Source organism: Amyelois transitella, chromosome Z (genome assembly GCF_032362555.1).
Source record: "Amyelois transitella isolate CPQ chromosome Z, ilAmyTran1.1, whole genome shotgun sequence".
In the NCBI taxonomy this organism is placed as follows: Eukaryota; Metazoa; Arthropoda; class Insecta; order Lepidoptera; family Pyralidae; genus Amyelois; species Amyelois transitella.
In genome coordinates, this window is record NC_083535.1 from 13,064,724 (window position 1) to 13,081,240 (window position 16,517).

Genomic DNA, 16,517 nt, shown 5'->3' on the forward strand with positions numbered 1-16,517 from the left:
GCGCAGCGGTAGTACGCTTGTCTCCGACACCGGATATCCTGGGTTCGAATCCTGGCCAAGGCATGATGAAAAAAGAACTTTCTCTAATTGGCCTGCGTCTTTGATGTTTATCTAGGTATATTAGTATTTATTATAAAATATATTTTAGTATCGTTGAGTAAGTATCTCGTAACACAAGTCTCGAACTTACTTCGAGGCTTACTCAATCTGTGTAATTTGTCCCGTATATAAAATATTATTATATATATATTGTGTTCTAAGCCTTAGCCCGAGGCATAGGTACCTTTCGACTATATACGGGAATAATCGTCGAAGTATAGTCTTATAGCACGCGGGCTTAAGTAGAGATTTTGGTGGCACGGATGTGGCAGTGTTGCCATTCTGCTAAAAATCAAATAGGTATTTTATTTTTTTGCAGAATGGCAACATCTTGTTTTATAGGATGATACGCTTTTAAATGGAGCAGGTAGGTATAAAGTAAAAAAAATTAACATTTGGTTTGGTCATGTGGAGAGGATGAATGTTAGCAGGTTGACTTAGCAAATATACAAAGAGAATGTGATAAGAAAGGTAGAAAAAGGAAGTCCTAGACGAACGTACACGTACCTTGATCAGATAAAGGACGTCCTGTCAAAAGGTCAGGACAAGAGTGTCCGAAACTGCCGAGCTTGCAAGAAAAGAGTTATGAATGCGGATGAATAGTATGCAGAGATCGTGGCAAGCGGAAAGATTTAGTCTCTGCCTACCCCGCTGGGTAAGAGGCTTGATTTTATGTATGTAAGTCCGAAAACTGCTCAAGACCACGATACAGGAATTTTTCACACGAATTCTGTTTACATATCATAATCTTAAAAAATCACCTTAATTCACTTCATTTTTTCAAGTGGCTTGTAAAATTACTAATCAAAAGGTGGGCGATGGGGTCCTTTATAGAGAATTAAAATAATTAATTAAAACTACTTTCATACTGTCAGGATACGGTACCTAATAAAAATACATTTACTAAGTATGCAGAGATCGTGGCAAGTGGAAAGATGTAGTCTCTGCCTACCCCTCCGGGAAAGGCGTGATTTTCATGTATGTATTTATCTATGTTACTAAATATCTTAATCTCACAAAAAATATCTGAGTCGTCACAACACAATACCATACCTCCCACCAAATTGTATTGAAACTTTTGTCCAAACTCCATTTCATTTCAATTCGCTCTCCGCGACCGCTCACCTGAAAAGTTAAAATGGCGATAATTTACCCAAAAAAGGGGTCCAATAACGATTCATCTTGTTTAGCCCAACAGAACAAGTGCAGTTCTGTCTCATTGCTCCTGCAATTTGTAAAAGTTAACACTTGGGTTGGAAACAGGGTACAAGCGGCCAGGGTAATCAGACCTCCACGGTGTTCTATCTCGTCACATTTCGTAACCGAATTTAGGGACGTAACGGGTCTAGTTTTATTGGCCAAGAAGAAAACGATGATTACAATCATTTATCATTTTAATAGAGAAGTGCCCCTTGTTAATATGCTGGAGGGAATTAATAGATGTAATGTTGTTTCATTGTTAATTCTGTGGGTTTGCACGGCGTGTGAGCATGATTAAGGATGTTTATGTGTGTTCATACATTTATAAAGATGTAAGTTAATTATTAATATGACGAATTACAGTATACATATTTATATTTATTTATTTGCCAACTTAGTGTAGGTTCTTTGGTCTAAAATAAAGGAATGGAGCTTATACCTTAGCAACCTTTTACGGGCATGGCAAATGAGGAATAGGCGATCAAAATGAAAGTCGAAAAGGAATGTCAATTTTGACTTTTTGTTGTACACAGCATTAAGGTAAAAATATATGTACAAGAAAACAATTGATTTATAAACTTGTAACTACTTATTTGAATCTCAATTCTATCATTAAGCCAAACAGTTGAACGTGGCCTATCATTCTTTTAGAGACTGTTCGCTCTTTCTACCCCGCAAGGGACAAGACGTGACTATATGTATGTAGAATAGAATATAATGTTATATTATTATTAAAGAAAAATTTTACTAAAATAATGCATTAAAGGCGGACTTATCGCATTAAGCAATCTCTTCCAGGCAACAAACATTGCGTCTCAACAATTCACACTAATTTGGTGCCGTGCCCCATAAATATTTGACATATATACATACATACATACATACACTACATGTAAGTATGTCAAATATTTATACGGCCAATATGTTCATTCGTATATACATACTATGGTGGCGATGTAACATATAAATTCATATGCGCATAAAAATGTATCCCTCATACAAAAACTAAGCATCGACATGCACGGGGCATGGTGACAGTATTTTATGTCTCATTTTGTCATCTGGCGACCCAGGACGTGACCAGACTGCCTTATGGCGAATACGTGTTTAAAACAACCATGTTTTCCCTACACTACAATGTTTTACGGCTGTACAGAGTAAGGGAATGATGACCAAGTATGTAAAAGAAAGTTTAGAATTAAACTACATGGTTATAATATGTCCCGATGGTTTTGACTTACATGCATACATATAATCACGTCTATATCCATTGCAGGGTAGACAGAGCCAACAGTCTTGAAAAGACTGATAGGCCACGTTCAGATGTTTGGCCTTTAAATTCAAATAGTGACAGGTTGCTAGTCCGTCGCTTAAAAGGAGAACCCTATATAGGTTTGTAAGCCTATCCCTTAGTTGCCTTTTACAACATCTATGGGAAAAAGATGGAGTGATCCTATTCTTTTTTCTATTGGTGTCGGGAAACACACAGCATATGGTTTTAACATATTTAGACATATCTATGAAATGTAAACTTTAGTTACCTAATTTATACCTGCTCATTTAATCGCTATGACCTATGCCTATAACTTATAAATACATAAAATCACGTTTTTCCATACGTCATCCCTTATGGGGTAGACAGAGCCAATAATCTCGAAAAGTCTGAAACGCCTGATGTATGGTTTAATAGTTGCAGCGTGATGTTATATAGCCTTAAGCTTTCCTCGATAAATGGTCTATTCAACACAAAAAGAATTTTTCAATTCGAACCAGTAGCTCCTGAGATTAGCGCGATCACACAAACAAACTCTTCAGCTTTATAATGTTAGCATAGATAAGTCAATCTGCTTTCATTCATTTCATTCATTCAGGGCATGATGAGAAAAGAACATTTTCTGATTGTCCTGTGTCTTGGATGTTTATCTATGTAAAGATTGTCCTGTGTCTTGGATGTTTATCTATGTAAATATTTATTATAAAATATAGTATCGTTGAGTTAGTATCTCGGAACACAAGTCTCGAACTTACTTCGAGGCTAACTCAATCAGTGTAATTTGTCCCGTATATATTTATTTATTATTATTATTCATCCCCTCCTCATGACCAAACGATCTTAGCATTCATCTCAGAACGTGTTCACTTTCGGTAGAAGCCAGCGAAGTTTGCTCATATAATAATTTGCTATCCCAGGACCCGAGGCTTAACGGCAGAGGATGCAACTGGAAAAAGAAAGAAAGAAAGTTTATTTAGTATATAATTAATATATCAAGAACAGAAACCTTAATCTATAACAACTTTTATACCAAAATGGCCGCCCCTCAGCATTTGTTGTGGTATATACCACAACGCTGGTCTTCCGTGGGCACCGACGTGGAAAATAAAATAAAAATAAAATAAATTTAAATATGGGAACGCGCTGAGATGTGAGATAGCAAATACATATCTATATAGAGAAATCTTAATCTTACTAGTCTACCAATCGTAATGGGGTGAAAATATATAATTAGTATATATGTTTATTTATAACGCTACAACTTAGAAACCGCTTGTCTAATTTTATTATATATATATAGAATCTGTGTAACACAATTTTTAAAATAATATATTTTTTAAATTGGTTAAAATAGTTTCTGAGATACCTATTCGATATATAGATATATATAAGTGTCAACAACGTTTAGTTTCCCGGTGAATGACATAGTTACATAGCTGCAGTTTAATCTTAGAAAAATAATTACGCGAAATATATTTGCCGTCTAAAAACACTAAAAGTTAAATCCACTAATACCAACGTCTATACGGAAAATCCTATAACGGAAATTCCAAAGTCTCTTCCCCAAAGGGTTGCCATTATTAAAATTAAAATTAGATTATGCTTCTGTTGCTTGGAGGTAATTATGTAGGAAGATGATTCTGTGTATAATATATTTCGATAGCTGCTCAAAAATTTATAAGCGATCTCGACGAAACAGTTTTTGTATGTTTTTGATTGCAGTTTAGGCGCTATGATAATTACTTTTGGGATGGGGTTGTTCGCTGTTATACGGGGCGGTTTTAATTTATCATCCGATAACGCATTGTTTTGCTTATTTTTTTTTTTAACGAGATAAATTACACAGATTGTGTCAAAAAAAAAATAGGACAACTCTGTTTCATTCGCATGGATGTCGTAAAAGGCGACTAAGGGATAGTCTTGTATACTCGGGATTTGTCTGTAAGGCGATGGGCTAGCAACCTGTCACTATTTGAATATTAATTCTATCATTGAGCCAAACAGCTGAACGTGGCATTTCAGTCTTTTGAAGACTGTTAGCTAAACCGCAAGGGATATAGACGTGTAGTATCTATATGTATGTATGTATATATAATTAAATTTGACATTCATCAGAGATTAATTTAAACATACATACATACATATGGTCACGTCTATATCCCTTGCGGGGTAGACAGAGCCAACAGTCTTGAAAAGACAGAATGGCCACGTTCAGCTATTTGACTTAATGATAGAATTGAGATTCAAATAGTGATAGATTGCTAGCCCATCACCTAAAAAAGAATCCCTTAGTCGTCTTTTTCGAACATCCATGGGAAAGAGATGGAGTGGTCCCATTCTTTTTTTGTCTCGGTGCCGGGAACCACACTTCACGGCATTAATTTAAACTTTGTATTTAAGCAACATCCTGTGTATTCCGTTATTGTAACTGTGATTAAGGATGGCGACGCGAGTTGGTGTCAGGACTTTATAAATAAATAATGATATTACTTATAACTTGAGCTACTTCCAGGTTTAGGGGTTATGGCGAATTAGAACGTCCACTTTGGGGACTGTTTCGGGCAATTGTTACAACCAAACAGACAATATTTTATGTTAGTTGTAATACATACATACATACTCGTAACATATACCTACAACGGCCTCAATGAGGATATAAAGTCGCTATCTCTGAATGCCTTTAAAACTAAATAAAAACTGTGGCTTATCGAAAAATCGTTTTATACTGTTGACGAATATTTCGATAAAAATAAATTTCGACAAGAACATTTAATATGACATTATTTTAATATTCATTTCAATTTTAATTTTCATTTAATTTAAATTTTCTGTATTTTTGCATGCCATGATGGGTTAAATGCGCGACATGTATATGCTTTGTAACACCTATAATTGTACCGCATTTATAGCAAATAAAGTATTTGTGTTTGTACCATCACGCCTGTTTCCCGTTGGGGTGGGCAGAGACTATGGATTTCAACTTGTTACGATTTTTACAGACCTCTCCCGCTTCCTCTACACTCGTTACTCTTTTCATGCATATTCGACTATTACGGTTACTCCTAACATCTCCCTTTTTCAAGATATTAGTAGTAATACATACATATGGTCACGTCTATATCCCTTGCGGGGTAGACAGAGCCAACAGTCTTGAAAAGACTGAATGGCCACGTTCAGATATTTGGCTCAATGATAGAATTGAGATATAAATAGTGACAGGTTGCTAGCCCATCACCTAAAAAAGAATCCCAAGTTCTAAGCCTATCCCTTAGTCGTCTTTACGACATCCATGGGAAAGAGATGTGTGTAATCTGTCCCGTATATATTTATTTATACCTATTTAATTAAGTTGAATGCATCATTCGCCTAATGTTTTTTTATAGTTCGGTTTTAAACGGAGAATTATAATTATAGAAGAAGATATAGAGATATTAGAAAAAATAAACCGTTTTGTTTTTACTTAGTAAAAATGGTTAGTTTATGAATCATAGTGATAATACTTATATTAATAAACATTCATGTAACTGTTTGTATCCCTAATAAATATAAATAAATAAATAAAATTATATTATTGTTTCCCGGTTGACTGGAAAAGATCCCTTCATGGGATAAGTCCGCAATTGCAAGTGATTTGTTTCTTTTATAACTACGTACTATTTTCTTGTTACTGTGTAAATTTCTATGCAATAAAGATATTATACAAACAAACAAACATAAAAAGTAACGGAGAATAAAACTATTTCATTAAATTAATAAAGTTTTTTATTCATTAAGCCTAACAGCTGAACGTGGCCTAGTCTATCAAGACATTTGACTCTATCAACCCCGCAAGGGATATAGACGTGATTATATGAATGAATAAAGTAAGTATTGTTCTACGACGAGTATAGCAATATGGTCAATCTCTTTTATCATTGAAATAGAACCGAATAATCTCCAAATCTCTCCCCAAGATGGCTACTAAAAGCTATGACAAACAAATCCGGGCATTTATGCTAGTCTTTGATAGGATCAGTGACCTGAGAGGGTCGATAGGGGGAATAAGTATGGAAAAAGATTAAGACACAAGGCAGTGCCGTGTGGTTCACGGCACTTTATTTTCAACTAGCTGTGCCCGCAACTTCGTCCGCGTGGAATAGTTATTTTGGGCATCATTGAAGCCCTCAAGGATGAATAATTTTCCCCGTTTTTTTCACTTTTACATTATTTCTTTGCTCTTTATAGTTGCAGCGTGATGTTATATAGCCTAAAGCCTTTCTCGATATATGGTCTATTCAACGCAAAAATATTTTTTTATTTCGAACCAGTAGTTCCTGAGATTAGCGTGTTCAAACAAACAAACTCTTCAGTTTTATAATATTAGTATTATCATCTTTTCCTTGAATGTTGTTATAGGCGACTAAAAGCTGATCTGACTTATTGACATTAGTGAAGTCGACACATTATTAGTCATAAAAAAAATGAAAGGTCCCCTTCACCTGTTTGGCTTAATGACAGAATTGAGATTCAAATAGTGACAGGTTGCTAGCCCATCGCTTTAAAGTAGAATCCCAACTTTATAAGCCTATCCTTTGATCGCCTTTATATTGAACAAAATTCTCTCTCCGCTAGCTCGTATTATAAGATCGTTAAACAAAAACTCCAAACGACCGACAATTTTCTTGTTTAAAAAAAAATGGTAATTCCCCCACCCGGAGTGTACAAGCAACATCCTAATTTACCCTGCGAACTTTTTTTTTTAATTTTCTTGTCCACCTAATTTCAGTTTACGGCGCCATCATATTTTTTTTCGGTTTCTCAAGTTTTCCCCCCCTATTTTGAGGGGAATTATAAAATTAAATTACCTCGCCGGTGCCCCACACTAGCGCCATCTAATCGCCATTCTATGGTCTCTATGAAATCACATTAGGGCTCAGTGTATACGCCTCGGGGTCTCCCACAACGGCGCGGACATAAATTTACTGGATGTGACAAAGTTATAGTTTGTTTGTTTGTAATATCTTTATTGCATAGAAATTTACACAGTAACAAGAAAATAGTACATAGTTATAAAAGACTAAGGGATAGGCTTACAAACTTGGGATTCTTTTTTAGGCGATGGGCTAGCAACCTGTCACTATTTGAATCTCAATTCTATCATTAAGCCAAATAGCTGAACGTGGCCATTCAGTCTTTTCAAGACAATTGGCTCTGTCTACCCCGCAAGGGATATAGACGTGACCATATGTATGTATGTATGTTATAAAAGAAACAAATCACTTGGAATGGCGGACTTATCCCATGAAGGGATCTCTTCCAGTCAACCGGCAAACAATAAAGGAAAGTTACTTACATACATACATATAATAATGTCAAAACCCCTTGCGGGGTTAGACAGAGCTCGCGGTCTTGAAAAGACTAATAGGCCATGTTCAGCTGTATGGCTTAATGATAGAATTGAGATTCAAATAGTGACAGGTTGCTAGCCCATCGCCTAAATAACGCATCCCAAGTGTATAAGCCTCTCCCATAGTCACCTTAACGACATCCATGGAAACGAGATGAAGTCATCCTATTTTATTTTATTGGTGCTAGGGAACCACACGGCACTCACGTAGTTACTTTATTTGATATTTAATTTTGATTCGACTTTGTATCGGTAAATTTGATCATGTCACTGATACAAAGTCGAATGCGCTGGTCTTTAGGATAAGAGATTAAGAGACAGAGAGAGAGAGAGAGGCGACCATTCGGCGATGTTATGGCAGCTCACATGTTTTCTTTCATACATACATAAATAAGACCTCTTTCAACGAGGGGTAGGCAGAGACCACATCTTTCCACTTGCCACGATCCCTGCATACTTTCTTTGCTTCATCCACATGCATAACTCTCTTCGTGCAAGCTCAAGTTTGTTTACTTTCAAGAGGAATTCTTTGGACCACACGGTTTAAGTGAGTGTATAAAATTAAATGGTTTATCAGTAGAAAAACAAAATTAAAATAGTTTTTGTGAATATAGTACCTAATTGTGTCTTTACAGCAACCACTTCTGCCCATACAAAGTGGCACTTGGACTTTTGGTGTTACTTATTGGTACTTGGGCCACTCCATTTCTTCCCCGTGGATATCGTAAAAGGCGACTAAGATATACTTTATAGGCCTTGCAAACTTGGGATTCTTTGTTTAGGCGATTGGCTAGTAACCTGTCACTATTTCACTCTCAATTCTTACATTAAGCCAAACAGCTGAACGTGGCCTATCAGTCTTTTCAAGACTGTTGGCTCTGTCTACCCTACAAGGGGTATAGACGTGACCATATATATGCATGTATGTATGTCGTTTCCATCAGATTTATATCCGCAGTGCGCGCCGTCTGCGTACGTTTCTGCAGATTAAAAATGTAATTAATTTTTTATTGCGCCCTCTATTGGCCGAAGCCGATGTTGTCGGCCGCCTGCCTCGGGCTACCCTCAGATTGTTTACAATCACTAAATCTACATTTACTTTGTCTTAGGACTCCTGATTAGTAATAATATTTGATGTATTAAGCTTTCCTCCTCCTCCTGCTCAGTCGTTCACTTTTGACAGAGTAGTCGTGGTTTTATGATGATGCGTCTTCTTTGGATAATGCAGCCTCAGCAATGCGCCTAAAATATTAAGTTTTGGGTACCTAAATTTGAGCCAAATGTGTAACCAATATGATGTGAGGTTCCCGGCATTAATTCAAAAAGGATAGGACCACTCCATCTTTTTTCCATGGATGTCGTTAAAGGCGACTCAGGGATATATAGGGCGACTTATCAACTTGGGATTCTTCTTTTACTCACTATTAGAATCTTAATTCTATTATTAAGCCTAACAGCTGAATGTGGCCTATCTGTCTTTCAAGACTCTGGTTCTGTCTACCTCGCAAGGGGCATAGACGTGATTATATGAATGAATTAATGTGTTACCAATATTTTTACGTTATGAAGCAAATCTCTCATCTTCATCTGTAGGCCACATTCTTCTTTTCTGGAGAGGAAACCAGGGTGCAACATTTGATCACGATTAGGGATTGATAGATTTTTAGGTTTCCACCTTACCCATCGATTAAAGCTCATGTTTACAAATCCTCTTGCCTGGAACTGCGAGTTAATGATTCAAAGTCTTTATTGTCAAAAATAATACAAGGTATATCGTTGGACTATAACATAATGTTGAATCCATCACACGAGTACATAAACTAGGCCTTCCGATGTTTTTCCTCATCGAGATTTTTTTTTAACATAGTCTATGCCTGCTTTAACAGACAGCCTTTTTTGCGATTTTGAAGGCGACGCGAGTAAAAAAACCTGTGCCGCATTTATATTTGAAGCTAATGTGATCTGATTAAATTTATTTCCGCAGAAAAACTACCACGAAAACTTTAAATATTCGTCAATAATATAACTATATCTATACTAATATTATAAAGCTGAAGAGTTTGTTTATTTGAACGCGCTAATCTCAGGAACTACTGGTTCGAATTGAAAAATTCTTTTTGTGTTTAAAAGACCATTATTTGAGAAAGGCTTTAGGCTAAAAAAGACGGGGAAAATTATTCATTCATCCTTGAGGGCTTCAATAATGCCCAAAATAACTATTCCACGCGGACGAAGTCGCAGGCACAGCTAGTTATTTATATATTGAGTGAATTTTAGTGAATTTGTAAGTACACATGAAGGAATTGCAAATAACGATTACAGTACATTAAATCAAATCTATAGTTCAACATATTCAAAGACCAATTGACGATGTCATTCAAATTCGCATTGAATACAATTAAACCAGCATCCCATTCGAAATAAAAAGTCACCACAGCAAAGGGCATGACGCTATAACTAACAATGAAAAGTCGTATAGTGATAATCAGATAGAAAGAACAAGTGGAAATTGAATTAGGGCAGACTTGACCCACTGCAAACTGAATCCCCAATCATAAACATCGAAATGAACTCTAAAATCATGTTAATAGAAATGAGAATGCTGAACGTGATAAAGAAATTTTTAGGGATGATGATGCTACAGCAAAAGAAATTTTAAGTTCCAACGTTGAAGGTGTAAATTTGATTGTAGAAGAAATTATTGGGGCGACCAGTAGTAGCAGTAATGGTTGTTTGTCTCTAATAGCAAAAAAACTAACAGATGCAGGCATTTCACGGGTATAATAATGTACTTATACGGATTTAAATTCCCCTTTTGATGTTGCATTTTCGGACCACCTTGTATAGTCAGGTGTCACTATATATTAGGCTTCCAGAATTGGCTTATAATTTTTAGCGAATGGATTTAGTTGTAATGGTGTTATGGGTAAGTTGGTGATAAGTTTAAGATAATTACTTTGAGTGATGTTGGGGGTTTAGTAGCCGCGATTTGAGATTATAATTGCATCAAATTCAAATACGATTTCTGTGGTCCAGAAGTTGGATTATCAGAGAGTCTCATGGTCACTTTTTTGTTGTCGAGTGTGTTTCTCTTCAATCCGTGATTTTGTAATAAAATCCGTTAGTTTTAGACCTGAGTAGTTTTAAGATCGTAGATAGATGGTAGGTCGATAGGATGGAAATTCCAAAGCTTGGCTGTTCTCACAATATTTGACTTGGCAAATGGAGGTCTGGGCTCATGGTTCGCTGTGTGGTCTAATCGGAAGCGTGCCGTGTGGTTCCCGGCACCAATAAAAAAGAATAGGATCACTTCATGTCGCTCCATGGATGTCGTAAAAGGCGACTAAAGGATAGGCTTATAAATTTGGGTTCTTCTCTTAGATGATGGGCTAGCAACCTATTTGAATCTCAATTCTATCTTCAAGCCAAACGGCTGAACGTAGCCTATCAGTCTTTTAAAGACTGTGGCCTCTGTCTACCTCGCAAGGGATATAGACGTGATTATAGTATGTATGTATGTTAATCGGAAGCAGACAGAGCCAATAGTCAGAATAACTACTATTAAACAAACGAAACATTTAAATTAATAAGAATAATTACTTCACCAGCTCTCTGACTCAACATGTTAAGTCGACTAACAAAAATTAATTCTATCATACAATACTTAACAATGGTTCTAATCCAGACCTCGTTCATGATCTCTCTTGATAAGTATAACAAAACATAATCGATTGCACACCCCTTAATTTCTCTCACAAGTTCCAACTTGGCAAATCATCACTAACACTTAATGCTAACAATTTATGATTCAATTTCCTATGTTCTAAATTTGGTCGGTTGCAAAAAGTTGCAAATTAGGGTTGTCGATTTTCGGGCTGATTGTATAAGTGTACGATTTCAGTTACGAAATTAATAATTGTACTTTGTGCGTCAATTTTAAGGTTTACTTTCGTTAGTTTAGTTGCAATGTGATGTTGGCGATTTAATACATTTCAGGTTAGCAATGCTCTTGGGATTACACTTTTGAAATTTTCATTGTTACTTCGTGCTCAGGCTTTAAGGTTCAATTTTGCGTGTTTTCTTTTGCATCGGTTGTGAAATAGGGTTGTCGACGTTCGAGTGTATGAGTGGGGTGTGCGCATGGGCGTAATATTGTTGGTAGTAACTAATTTTATAGTTATTTCGGATCCATTTGGCTACCCCGCAGATTGGGGGCATTTTTTTTTGCTAATCATTATTTGTTGTTGATTCAGTGTTCGTTCATCATTGATTGTCCTTTTGCCCTTTTTACGAGGGCCGCTATGGGGATGTGACGATTTTACGAATGCTGTTTTGTTTTGACTGATAATTCATACATTTTGATTTTTTCTTGCCGTGTGGTTCCCGGCACCAATAAAAAATAGAAAAGGCGAATCTTAGGGAACGAACTTGATAAAGTTCCCATGGATGTCGTAAAAGGCGACTAAGGGATAGACTTATAAACTTGAGGTTCTTCTTGTTGTAAATATGTATTTGAATCTAAATTCTGTCTTTGAGACAAACAGCTGAACGTTGCCTGTCAGTCTAATTAAGACTGTTGATCTTATCTCATCTCTATAAACTTGGGATTCTATGTTAAGATGGAAGTCCTTCTTCATTAGAGCCCTAGACATCATTATTTTAAGAAATATTCGCTCATTTCATCTTAAATTTTCATACATTTCATACATACATACATACATATAATCACGTCTTTATCCATTGCGGGGTAGACATAGCCATAATTCACGAAAATACCAATAGGCCACGTTCAGCTGTTTGACTTGATGCTAGAATTGTAATAAAAATAGTGACAAGTCGCTCCTGTCCTGTCAATCCTGTCCCTTAGTCACCCTCTACGACATCCATCGGAAAGATAAGAAGTACCTAGTCCTTTTCATTTTTCAATTGAAGTTTAGAACTCAAGAAATGAGACACATTATCTTTACCTGTGATAATTCTCTAACCTCTTTTTTTACCACTCACCTAATCGAATAAAATCAAGTCACAAAGTGGATCTAAGAACGTTTTAATCAAACATAGTGTTTACAGTTTAAAAGCGGCTCACGCTTGACCACCCGGGATTGTGGACTTTCAGACGGCGACTTGAATTAAATGCCCGATAAATGTCCCGGGAATTTGCAGGGTTTATATGTAAGTGCATGAGAAACGGCGGATTTTGATTTTAATTATTTATTATTTTTTTATCTCAATTCTATCATTAAGCCAAATAGCTGAACGTGGCTATTCAGTCTTTTCAAGACTGTGGTCTTTGTCTACCCCGCAAGGGATATAGACGTGACCATATGTACATATGTATGTATGTAAATTTATTTTTGGTAAGGTCAGGTCAAGAGTAGGTACCTACCCGATACCGCTGAGCTTGCATCAAGAGAGTAATGAATGTAGATGAAGCGAAGGAATCAAATCAAATCAAATCAAAATAATTTATTTGTAAATACAGATAAATACAAAGATGTCAATACAATTAATGTGCTCTGTATTTTGCCAAAGTGGCGTACAAATATAAAGTCATAAATAAAAAATAAAATAATTAACATTGATTACAGTTTGTCTTTTAGGAAGTCATCAAGCTTATAATAGAAGTATGCAGAGATCGTGGCAGGTGGGAAAGATATTGTTGTTAGCCTACTCCTCCGGGTAAAATCATATACATCATTCTTCTTCTTCTTCGTCGTTACCTTTTCCCACTTTCTACGCGGGGTCGGCACAGTATGTTAGTTTTTTCCAATTACTTCTGTCAATTGCCATCTCACTGGTCACTCCCTTTCTCCTCATACTACCCTTTACGCTGTCCATCCATCTCTATTTCGGTCTTCCCCTATTTCTTTAACCTTTCATTTCCATATTTAAGGCTCTTTTAGTAACATGACCTTCCTCTCTTCTCATGATGTGTCCGTACCAACCCAGCTTATTACCATTCATCTTTTCATTTATTGGTGCTACTTTCATACTTCATCTTATATACTCATTACGTATTTTATCCATTCTTGTCACTCCACACATCCATCGTAACATTCGCATCTCACTTGCATGCGTTTCTTTTCATCATTCAGGTCTGATGACAGTCTTGTATATTTTACCTTTTAATTTAAGAGGCATACGTGGATCGCATGTCACTCCAGTCACTTGTCGCCATTTTGCCCATCCTGCCCCTACTCTGTTGTTAAAATCATATACATCATTGATTTTATCATTATTATCTGTCCTGTAGGTATATATTTATTTAAAAATAATGAAAGTATGTAATTTTGAACGACTCGCACTTGGCCATTAATCGCCCGCGCACACTTTCTGCACCACTAATGCAATAGAATTTGTCAAGAGTCCACTCTACCAAGGTGGCCGCTGAAATATGAAGGTGCAACTGAATTCTTTTGAAATTTAAATAACGCCATTTGTAAATTGGACAGTTGAAACGCAAGATGGATGGACCTCAAGCCGTGACAGTTTGATTTATAAATGTGCCCGGAAATTCCTTAGTAATATACTATATATTTATAAACGAACTAATGAAATTGGTTAGATGAATTGATTGACCGATTTCGCGTTATATTATACTACATACATACAGTCACGTCTATATATATATCACATCCGGGGTAGACAGAGCCAACAGTCTTCAAAAGACTGATAGGCCACCGTCAGCTGTTTGGCTTTATGATAGAATTGAGATTCAAATAGTGACAGGTTGCTAGCCCATCGCCTAAAAGAAGAATCCCAAGTTTATAAGCCCGTCCCTTAGTCGCCTTTTACGACATCCATGGAAACGAGATAGAGAGAGGAGCGGTCCTATCCATGGGATCGAGATGGAGCGCTCCTATTCTTCTTTTTTATTAGTGCCGGGAACCACACGGCGCATTCATGTAACAATTTGTATAACGCGGATGCAAATCCTAGCCTGTATTATGCTACGTGCATCAAAAATTCTGCTGCTTCACAGCTTCCGAGCAGATATATTGTCCAATCTCCAGCGTAAAGTAAGCCGCCCTCTGTGATATTCTTCTCAATAATTTATTTACGGCATTAAGACTTGCGCCTCGTTTGAGTCACGAGGCCGATTTATTGCTTAATGTCTCTATGATGCGAGTGGTCTGTTAGTTGAATGTGTTTTGTGCATACATACATATAGTCACGTCTGTATCCCTTGCGGGATAGACAGAGCCAGCAGTCTTGAAAGACTGAATGGCCACGTTCAGCTATTAGGCTTTAAGATAGAATTGAGATTCAAATAGTGACAGGTTCCTAGCTCATCGCCGAAAAGAAGAATCTCAGGTTTATAAGCATATCCCTTAGTCGCCTTTTACGACACCCATCTAAGGGATAGGCTTACAAACTTGGTGTTCTTCTTTCACTGTCACCTGTCACTATTTTAATCTCAATTCTATTATTTAAAGAGCTGAACGTGGCCTATTAGTATTTTCGAGACTGCTGGCTCTGTCAACCCCGTAAGGGAGCTACGTTATTATACATGAAGTTATTAGAGTATTATATTAGACGGCTACAGTGGCGCAGCGGTAGTGCGCTTGTCTGTGACACCGGAGGTCCCGGGTTCGAATCCCGGCCAGGGCATGATCAGAAACGAACTTTCTCTGATTGGCCTGGGTCTTGGATGTTTATCTATGTAAGTATTTATCATAAAACATAGTATCGTTGAGTTAGTATCTCGTAACACAACTCTCGAACTTACTACGAGGCTAACTCAATTTAAAAAAAAATGGTTAAAAAAAAATTAAATAATTTTTAAATTAAATCGTCATGATCTTATCAAATTCACATGACCAAAATCGACCTGCCTTCGGCCATCACCCATTTACATTTTGACATGAATTGTGATAGAAATACGAGTGACGGGGAAAGCCGAAGGCACGCGCCTAGCACGCGACTCAGTTCAACAAAACCACTAAACCTTAGACCTCCCTACACTTCAACCCTACAACATATCATAGCTCAACTTATACTGGCCGTTTATGATTTTGTAGGGAACTTTCAAGTCGCACACAGTTTTGTACAAGTGTCATTATAATTTCGTAAGTGTCTAGCAAAAATATAGGGATAAGATAATGATCTTTGTACAAATAGGGGGGAATGATTGTGGATATTGACTTTACGAAAATATTTTTTTTTACATATGAGTAAAACTTAATGTCGTGTGGTTCCCGGCACCAATATGAAAAATAAAGAAAAGGATTACTCCATCTCTTTGCATATGGATGTCGTAAAAGGCGTGATGGGATAAGCTTATAAACTTGAGATTCTTCTCATAGGCTAGCAACCTGTCACTAATTGAATTCAAATCTATCATTAAGACTGACAGCTGAACGTGGTTGTCAGTCTTTTAAGTCAGTGTCAGACGTCAGTCCTTCTTCTCTGTCTACCCCGTAAGGAATACAGAATAGTATATTATTAAATACATAGTAATTCTGTGATTCTCAATCGTAGAAATAAGTAGCAATTTCTACTTATTTTTTTAAATGTAGGCAATGCATTTGTATTTAAGAGATCGAAATTGACGTCCGT